The sequence below is a fragment of the Epinephelus lanceolatus genome, chromosome 7 (assembly GCF_041903045.1).
Source record: "Epinephelus lanceolatus isolate andai-2023 chromosome 7, ASM4190304v1, whole genome shotgun sequence".
In the NCBI taxonomy this organism is placed as follows: domain Eukaryota; kingdom Metazoa; phylum Chordata; class Actinopteri; order Perciformes; family Serranidae; genus Epinephelus; species Epinephelus lanceolatus.
The window spans coordinates 34033792-34044873 of NC_135740.1; positions in this window are offsets into that span (position 1 = coordinate 34033792).

Genomic DNA, 11082 nt, shown 5'->3' on the forward strand with positions numbered 1-11082 from the left:
CCCACATTAGCAGGGACAGTGCACATTAATGAAAGCAAATTAATACAACATTTTAACCTGAAGATAAAAGCTTCAACATCATTGAAATGGTACACTGACCTGTAATAGGTAGAACAGCGCTCTTGTGCCCCCAACACCTGTTCCCACATTATGTAACTTGGGTGAGTGGTAAGATCTCCCAGGAGACCAACATAATGCTTTATGGCACACACTACCCGCTATCAGAATTAAGTTCGATTTTATCTTCTTTATCACAACCTGTCAACCCCTTTCATGTTTGTAATAATCAAGTTGTAAAAATCCAAACCTCATAGCAGAGCTTGAATAATACTTAGCAACTGAGCAAACTAATGCAGGTTGCACACTTGCCGTCCCAACATAAGCTGCTTTTGCTGCACTCTACAAAATAACCCACTGGTTCAACTTTACAAAATTAAGGTATGCATCTTTTTAAGTAGTTCCGACTCTGACATTACTGAGTCAATCCAATGAGTCTTGTATAAACCCCGACAAATTTAATTAAGTTGAACCAACTTAAGTTAAACTTTATCCAAAAGTTGTGGCGATATTAATTTAAGATATTCCAACTCATTTATTTTAATTTCATCCAACTCAAAAATGTCAAAAATGCTTTTGAGTTTAACCAAACTTCTTAAATAAGTTGTCAACTGATTAAAGCACTTTAACAGACAAAATTATTTATGCTGGAAAAAAAGCCAATATATTTTAAGGGTTAACGGGAAACAATGACAGTGTCTCTGCCAGTGCTGTTTATTAAAGATTGCATCATAGGCTGTAACCTTTTCCTTCTAGATGGCACTTAAAGTCACATTAATTTGGTCAACAAACTGTATAAATGGGCTGAAAAGGCTAGAGGTATTTCATCAAAACTAAAACTTTCTGTCATTCTTTGTTGTTAATCTTGTTGCATCTGAGTCAGCAAAGAGACTGTTTTTCATCTGTAGTCCCTGCACAGATGTTGCAAAGTCACTCTAAAAACACAATGATTATGAAAATTATTTGTATTATTAACAAAAATATTGAGAACATTTGTAAGCATGCAGAGCAATAATGAAAAGAGAAAATATTATATTAATGTTACGAAAATAATCATACTGGACATCGTTAGACTGCATTGCCGGGTCTTATTTATAACATGCGGACATACAAAGCAGTGAAATGAGGGGATGCTTAATTATTATTAATGTTGCCAGAAGCAGACAACAGAGGCAGACTGAGGACAGTTAGGAGCAATTGATTTTTAGTGCTGAGTGCTAATGAACCTTTTCTTTAAATGAGCTCTATAAACTGTGTGTGTCCAGTTCTCTAGCAGTCTATGAAACAGACTTTTATTCTACAGCTGCAGACTAAAAAGTCTTTATCCTCTGTGGGGTCATGTAATCTTCTCTTGATGCACTTCATGTGGACTCATATGCAGGTTGTAACTTATATTGACAAACTCAGTGGAGGAGAAGTCAAGCCGTGTATAATCGTGTGCATAAGCCAAACCTTTATATATTTAATAAAGTTTTCGTAACTCAACAAGTTCCCCTTTTTTTGAATATCAGACAGTGATCATCCATCTCATACAAACCTCTCTGTTGCATGAAAATGTGTGCCTTTCAATTAACTTTTCACATCATGATGTGACACTTAGCAAAATGAGATGTTACACCCACATCACTGCTAATGTTTTAGATTTTCATTTAACATCCATAATTACAGCGAGGCATGACAAATTAATTTGTGCAGCACCTTTCAACAAGAGGCAATTTGAAATGTTTTACATGTGACATAAAAAGGCAATAATACAAGAAATAAATGACACTCAAGGTGACATAAAAAGAGACAAAAATTAGGATTTTAAAAGAGTAGAACGAGATAAAAGGTAAATGATCAAGTTGAATTAAAAGAAATAAACAGAAGCAGAAACAAAGAAAATGAGTTACAGTACATGACTGAATAATTAAATTTCATTTAATAAAATTTGTGGTAATCAGAAAACACATAAGTTTTGACTTAAGAGGATTGACAGTTGGAGCAGACCTCAGATATGTGGTGCATAAAAACTGAATGTGGTGTAGTTTTGACCTGGGAGGCGGAGCAAACCTGTCCCATATCATCTGAGATGTCCGAAAGGTTTATAATATAGCATCAGATATTTATTTTGACCTTTAGATTAACAATAGTAATTCAGATTCAGGATCAGAACGAAGTAGGAGAACAACAACAACAACAAAAAACACAAGAACCTATGAAACTACTTGAACATTTCACTAATATGTTTAGTGTTGGCGTTAAAAAAAAGTCCAGGAGGTGTTACACATCCTTTAAAACAAATGTGCCATAGCAAATGACCAGGACTATTTCTAGGAGATAATAGAGTGCTGTGCATAAACATCTGAAGAGAAAGAAGAAGAGAGAAACCAAAAACTTCTATTTCACATTTTAATTTACAAATTAAAACATACAGTGTGTAATTTAGGGGTCTCTATATAAAAATATATCATAAAACAGAGCAATGCTGTCATTGCAGTCAGTTTCTCCTGGTTAGGGATTCTTTAGTGTTCACTGTTCAGGAGGTTTTTACTGTGGGTGGAATTTGTCTCAGAGAGCTCCTCCTCTCCAAAACAAACACACCTGGTGATTTTAAACAGGTAAAAACACAGAATAAAGACGTTTCAGGTTGAAAATGAGTGTTTCTCCAATGCTTTTTTTGCCAGGCAGCTGAATATTTGCTCAGCTTGTTTCTCTGATAACTTAAGATCCAGATATCCAATGTCTAAAATCCTTTGTCTGGTTAAAACACACAGATAAAATGATGAAGAGTGTTTCATAAAAATGTGGCTTAAAACTGGATAAAAAGTCAATTTATGACAGCTTCTGACAGACAACCCTGACTTATGCTCAAATGATGGCACTGACAGGCAATGGCGACCAAATGACAGGGTTTGTGTTCTCGATCAGAATAACAGAATTCTGGGGGGCCCACCAGCTCACCTGGTAGAGCAGGTGCCCCATGCAAGAAGGTCGTGTCCTAGCCACAGCAGCCAGGGGTTCAGTTCCAACCCATGGCCCTCTAACACATGCCATCTCCACTCCCTTTCCCCTTCATGCTATATGTCCATCAAGTAAAGGCAAAAAAGCCCAACAAATATCTTAAAAAAAAAAGAAAAAAAGAAGAGAAAATACAGATGTCTCTGGATTTGAACATTATTGAGGACATTGGAAGTTATGTAAGCACAAAACTCAACAAAATATATAACATTTGTCTTGTCATTTTTAGACATTTTTAAAGACCTATATATTCCCCCTTTTTAGAGTCCCAAAAGAACCGTATAGTCCATTAACCAGAAATAATAAAGTCGAGTAATATAAAGACATTGCTTGGACCTTAGTGATTGGTAATGTAAGATCATGAGTTGATGTTGCAGGGGACTTAATGGCTGTTGTATAGGGGAAAGTCGTGCTTGTGTTTTTGACATTACAGCTGGGCTAAGCTGCACAGCTGCACTGAAATTGAAAGTAAAAATACGGGTTTAGATTGGGTTACATCTGAGGCCAAACTCTGACCCAGACAGTCTACATCATCCAACCAACAAAGCAGCCACTTTACAGGATTCACGACCCTGTTTCTAGTTGTAAGCTTCAGAAAAGCGCTAAGAAAACACTCACTGGACAAGCATCAAAACTTCTGCGAGTGCTCAAGTGACTTTGAGGTGAAACTTTTCCATTGACATCGCTCGGGGGTTTATGTAACTTTGTAAGATCACATGCAGTCACGGACCACATTCTTCGCTTCTCTCTTTTATCTGTATGAGCCGAGCTGTAATATAGGACCAGTAAATCACAGCTCGGTCTTTGTCTGTGTGTAGACAGAGCCATCCGCTGAGCCCACAGCCGCCATAGCTGCCTACTTAAAGACCTTATTTATGCTCCATGCCTCGCTGCACACTTTTCCCAACACGGCCCATTAATCTGAAGAAGAACTGGAAGGAGCTGGCTCATAGGGGCGCATTATATCTCACAACACTTTATCATCGCTGGAATATGTAAAGGAAAGTTCATAATCCGTCAAACATAATCCTTCACTTCTTCCTATTTTACCTTTTTTAAGCATTCATCTCAGTTCCAGGGGCTGGAGGGATAAATTCAATGGTTTGTGGGTCACTTTCTAGTTACTTAAAATGAAACAGTTCCAGTTTACAAAGGATGACGAACAAGCTTAGACATCTGAACAAATAAGCATGCAGACAAAAAATGCAGACAGTGGCCAGTTTTGGGGATTTTATTGGTGAGAAGCAAAGTGTTCACCCCTCTCTTCCCACTCTGCTTTATTTATTTCCAGCCGATTGTCTTTCTGCACCGTCTTTTACGGCTCTCCCAGCTTGTGTCTTTTATGGAGCCATAGGAAAATACACTACGTCTCGCTTAATCATCAGTCAGGCGGTGGAGAGGAGCCATTTCTTCTGTGTGGTCCTCGCTGCATCGTCTAAAAAACTCCACCAACGCTGCTGGAAAACAGTCATCTCTTTGGCCGTCACGCTCGAGTTGTGCTCTCCTCGTCACAGAGCTGCGGCACATCACATGTCTGGCTCTGGTGCTGGAAGTGCCGGACTTGAGTTGTGGAGGCGTCCTGGGGAGGAGGAGAGGAGGGGGTTGTGGGGTCAGTTGCTGGGTCACCAACATCTTCATCATAAAGCTTCAATCGAGACACCTGATGTCTCAACACTTTGTATTGAATTTCATAGATTTATTGTCTGAAACGTGCAGGTGCGTCTCAGGTGTCTTTATTCTACAAGTGGTGGAGCTCCTGTACACATACCTCGCATGCTAAGCATACATTTAGAACATAAACGTATTTGCTCTGCCAAAGGGTCAGCATTTATCAAACCAGCTACAGTATGAGAACAGTCTGAAGGAGGCATTGTTTGACTCACACTGCAGAATACAACTGCCTCCGCCTGCACGTACACCCCTAACAAATTAGCCAATTTTTTGGGGTGTGTTAATACGGGTCCCGTATCCAGACCGCCTCCATCCAGTGATAGATATGTGCTTTTTAGCAGATGTGAAGTGTGTGTCATGATTGAGAGGGTGCCAGCTCCTAATGGAATGCTTTAAAATATGATACCCAGTGTGGTGAAAGAAGCACTTGGTCTGTTTATGATTTTTAACAACTGACCATTGTCACCCTGCTCTTGGTGATTACTCCTGCACAGCTTTGTAGGAAAAAGATGGTATCTTGATATCCTGTGGTCATATGAGGGGGAAGTTGCTCTTAGTTTATAACACTAGAATTCACTATTTTCTGTTCTTTACCACCGCTAATGGGGTTATATTTTCAGTCCATTTTGACGGTTCCATTACAGAGCTCCAAACTGAGACCATTAGGTCACGTTTTGCGACCATTTTTTCCAAGATAGTGAAGAAGAGGATAAACTTTATTAGTACCAGAGTGGAAATTCAATTTCTTCTGTTGTCATATACACACAAATGCAAAAACAGGACCTGTACATGCATTAAATGGAGGGATGATAGAGTGACGGGGTTGCCTATGGACAGGCGCCCCAGCAGTTGGGGGTTTGGTGCCTTGCTCAAGGGCACCTTGACAGTACCCATGAGGCGACTTGGCACCTCTCCAGCTTCTAATCCACACTCAATATTTGGTGTGGGCGGGGACTTCCAAACCCAAGTCCCTATGGACGGAGCTACTGCCACTCCAGTGGGATCAGGGAGCGATTGCGTTGTGTGTGTGTATTGTTTCTCAAGCAGTGTCACTAAGGGTGAATTTGTAAATAGTCACTCTGAGCACCAGAGCACATTCTGGCAGAAATTGGACTGTTTGAAAATTCGGTGTGCTGTTGCTACTTGTTGTTACCACTCCGTTATTCAGAGCACCACACAGTTAGAGAGGTAGAGCATACTCTGGCAGAAAATGGACCGTTTGAAAATTAGGAGTGCTGTTGTTACTGAGTTGTTATCATTAGGTTATACAGAGGACCACACTCTTAGAGAAGCAGAGCATTCTCTGGGGACTCTGTCTGAGGAGTCAGAGCTGCAGAGCGCTATCCATTTTAACTTAAAGTGAAAATGTGCTGATTTTCAACCGGGTCTGTACCACTGCTGTGTGGGCAGTATATGCAGATAAACAGTCAGCACTGAGAACTCCCCACACATGCCATGAGCAAAAACCCACTAGACACGAAACGCATCATTTCACATTATCACTTTTCATGCCATCCGGTGCATTTTGGCTGCCAGGTGGTCGGGAAGCTCCAGGACCTGGCAGCACAGGGGGCACCGTAACACCGTTCATCTGCACACACTCCCCACACTGCGGTAAAGTATCCACGTAACTGTTGTTAACTCAAACTTCAAAGCTAATTGTGACTCCCATTAAAATAAAAGAGCACATTTTTATTTCTTAAAATTGTCTTTTTAGAATCAAAATATTCATCAGTAATACAGTTAAGATGGAAAAAAATATTAATATGTTGCAATGCATATTGATTTAAGTGGTGCTCCTAAATTTTGTGCTGGTGCTCTAAAATTTTCAGTAAGGAGCACCAGTACTACTAGTGGCAGTAAGTAAGTAAGTAATCTGTATTATCAATTATTCTGTTCATTTTTTTTTTCTTGATTAATCACTTTGTTTGGTCCAAACAGTGTTAGAATATAGGAAAAAGATGCAAATTGCAATTTTAGATTAAAGCCCATGTTGACATGTTTAGATTGATCACTTTATTATCATAGAGGACAAAAAAAGATAATAGAAATATTTGAGGCAAGACTAAGTGTCTATAGCTAAAAAGGTGTTAAGCAGATATTACTTCTATCATCTTCATTACCTCTGTTTAGCCTGTTAGCACTAAATCCAGGATACAAGTACAGCTGAGACTGATGGGACTGCCATTAGTTACACAGGTATTGCAGTATTGAACAGAATGGATAAAAGTAAAGGAATCACTCAAGTTGTTACAGTTCATCGTAGAGGCGACATGAACCTGTGCACTCAATGTCTTTTAAATCCATAAAATATTTGTTAAGGCATTTCACTCAAAGCTATAAATGTAAATCTCATGGTGGTGCAAAAAAAAGTCAGGAGGATCACTAAAGTAATTTGGAATCGTCTCAAAGGCCAAAAATATTTGGACAAATTTTAATAGCAGGCTGTCAAACAGTTGTTAAAATATTGCAGTGTGGACTGACCGACAGACCGAGAGCAACAACACTTGCATGGTTAAAAATGACTGAGCTGATAATCTAATGTTGAAATGTTTTCTGTGCACTGATATTCTCTTATCTTTATTTTTCTGTCTAGTATATGTTGGTTTGTTATAAGGTCATATTTCCATTGTGTATGAAGGATTGACTTTTTTTCTGTTGCACTTCGGACGTCTGTCTTTTCTGAAAATAGAAATAAAGTAGTGGAATTATTTCACTTCACAACTGCTCACAACATGAGGAAAGAGTATTCTAACAGGATGAAATAATAAAGGAGCACACTAGGAAAAAAGGTCATAAGAGACTTTGTGCATTGGAGTAAGACTGATTGACATAAAGCTCTAGAAAAAATAAAAATCTGCTCTCGGTTGTTATATTTCCGCGTGTGTGGCGTAGACCTGATCATGCAGAAAAGCAGTAAACGGCGTGGAACTGGGATCCAGCGCTGATGCTGCGCTGCAGCCAGAGAGCAGCTGAGTACATAAAAACCCTCCTGAAGATATCCAAAACAATGACATTCCCCTCTGCGAGTGTTTAGTCTCTCCCTGCACTGCCCCAAACTTATCTGTTCCTTCCCATCACTTGACCCAGAGGCAGGGGAGCTCATCTGGGTGGAGGTGCGGGGTGGTCGGTTGAGCTGTAACATGGCTCATGTAGGTCGAGAAAAGGGAGCTGGGATTTAATGCACCTGATCATGAAGTTTTACACTTACAGTAAAAGGGATCATCAGGGTTTTACATGTTTTAGCTCATTTACTAGAAATCATATAAACTTTATATTATCACTGAGCATTTTCCCAAAAAATTTGAATGCATTTCTTTTACTTTCAAAGCAGCCTGCGTTTTTGAATATCACCTTGCAAAGACATAAAACATATCTTAGCTAATCCTTCATCTACAGCAGAGGTTCCCAGCCTTTTTTGGCCTGTATGTGAAGCAGCGTTCACTTGTGATCCCTTGTCACAGGTTATGGTCTGTGTGTGGACATGATCTGTGAGCAGGGATATTTTTCTTCTCAGGTTGTTTCATTTTTTTAGATGCCTGAAGAGACAAACATACTAAGGAATGATGTACATGTGTAGTGTGTAACAGATTGTTTTAATCCCTTTAATTTCCTGGTGAACCTCTGATTTTTTAAAATCTAGATACCATGACTGTTTGTTAAAGTAAAATTGACAGCAACCGGAGTGTTAAACTCAGATTTGTGATCTTGTCTAGTATAAAGTCAGGAGCTGCTTCATAGACAATGAATTGGAAAAGATGATGCTGAGAGCATCCAGAGGAATGTTCTGAGTATATGGGAACATTTTCTGTTTCATAACTGAGAACTCTACAATAGAATGAATGTCATTTGTGTATAAAAAAAGAACACAATCTTTCTGTGGATCCACAAAATCAGACTCATATTCATTGTCTATGGCAGTGGTTCTCAAATGGTGTGCCGTGATGCTAATCCAGGTGTGCCGTGGGATTTTGTGATAACCACACATTATCAATGCAATATTCAACTGAGCCTATATAAAAATTTATGAATGAATTTTTAATTGACTGTATCAGTATGTTGTGTGCACCCATTTCTAAAAATGTAATAATTTGACACGCAAGCTACCCATCTTATTTTGTCTTATTTTTATTGTCTTATGTTGTGATAAGAGTGATAACACACGTTATAAAAGCTATTGTGCACAGATATAGATACAGGTGTGCTTTGAGATTTTGGTTTGAACTTTGGTGTGTCTTGGGCACAAAAGTTTGAAAACTACTGGTCAGTGGAGCAGCTGCAGACTTTAAATTTGATGACATCACAAATTTGAGACTTTTTTTTCCTGGTTTCTGGCTTTGACAGACAGTAGCTCATGTTCACAAATATTGATTGATCTCTGCTATAGGTGACGGAAATAACATATTGGAATTCCTAATTTAAGGAGGTTTTTAAGGGGGTTTGTTCATTTTTTGCTTAAAAGCTTGATTTTCCAACAGTACAGTTTGAGTTTGTGCTCTCGGCCAGCCCACTCATATTTTCGATGCCAGAGATTACAAACATTTTTCCCCCTCATTTGTAAGGAATTGATTTAATATCAAGGTAATAAAAGTCCAATAGGATACCAGAGATTGTTTTCAACCATTTTCAAACGAGTACTAAACATCATCATTCTTTAGACTCAAAGAACGACTTGTATTGTACTCATGGCAGTAATATAGGAAGAGAAAATGCACATTTGCAAGGTAATAAGTACTGTACATCTCTGACATTTCCTGTTCAGCAAAAGATCCTCCACTGGACTACTGCTAATACTCCCTACATTTAGAATGCCAGCATTGTCAGTGATTTTAATCTGGTGTTTAACTTCTCTTCTTGTCTCAAGTGAGACTTGGATGTAATGTTGAAAACATAAAATGTGTGGCCAGGTTGGACTTTAAATTTACAGAGCTCTGTGAACCCGACCGTCCAAGTCTTGTGCAACATGATGCTTGTTTACATCAGCTCACTTTGTGTATATGGTCTGGAGCCCTGTGGTGGGTTACGTGTGTGTGTGTGTGTGTGTGTGTGTGTGTGTGTGTGTGTGTTTATGCGTGTGTGCGTGTGCCCAGCAGGATGCATGTTTGTGAGTGTACAGTGTGCGTGTTTGAACAGAAAGTGCACTGTAGTGTTTATATACACACTGCATGTTTCAGCTGAGGTGAAGTGTGTGCTTCCTTGAGTGCATATAGTGTATCTGCATGTATTCATGTAGTACCTGTGTGTTATGTTTGTGTGTGATAACACGTGATGGATTTCCTGTCATGTTTAAATGGTTTTCGCTCAACACAAACAGTTAAAAGTTAAGTACTGAGGGGCGTCCTGGTGGTCTGAGGTTAAGGAGCCAAACATGAACCACAACATCCCCTGTTCATGTTGAGCTGGGGACTTGCGTTGCATGTCACTCTCCATCTCTCGTTTCATTTCTGTCCAATGTGGACTATCAAATTTAAATGTCCTAAAAATATTTTTTAAAGTTACAGCAGCTGTTTTAAAACCAGCATGACAATGTAAAAATGGTCTTTCTAGTGATGCACCTACAGAGCGTTATTCTGCAGCTCCCCTCGACTCTACGGCGCATCACAGAGTTTCAGCTCATTATTTAACAGTCTGACTGCAACTTTACCGTTTTGTTCACGCTTACCCCTCTTATCTCGCAGGCAGCAGTTTGCAGTGACAAAGCTCTAAACCTGACAGTACACTGCCTGCTCAGTACAAACAGTCAGAGACTAGCTGGTGTACATAGTGGAGCATTAAGCAGCTAAAGAGCCAGATATTTCCTTCAGGACTTGGTAAGGACCAAGATCAGAGCTTTAAAGGTGGTAAGATGTTGTGTTCGCAACATATTTTACCTCCACTAAGAGGCCATACAATGAGTTATTTTATCTTTAAGTATTAAGACTTATTGACTTAACCAGCAAAATAGTCTTTCTCCTCTGCGTTTGTTCGGATTGCAGTCTGTTGGGATCCACATTACAGGTCTATGCAGGAGTGTCCGTTACTGTTTTAAAAAAATGCTTTTGTTGTATGTAACATCCCGAGACCGACAGTTTTTTAATTTTTTTTTTTTTTTTTTTTTAATAAATGAATACATAACAATACTTAAGTGCAAGCTGGGAAAGTAGGGGAGTGAGCAGCCTGGCTCTCGGGCTCTCTGTCCTTCCTTCGGGCCGGAGCAGGGAGCTTCTTTGGCGGGGAAATACAGTCTGTAGAGTCAATTTTCTACTTGTGCAGCCACACAGCCGGTGTGTCCTGGGCGTTAGAAGCCAACTAGTGCTTTTTGGGGCTCAGGCTCAGTATTTTATGTGATGATCTCAGACGGCCAGGGTTCAGGCT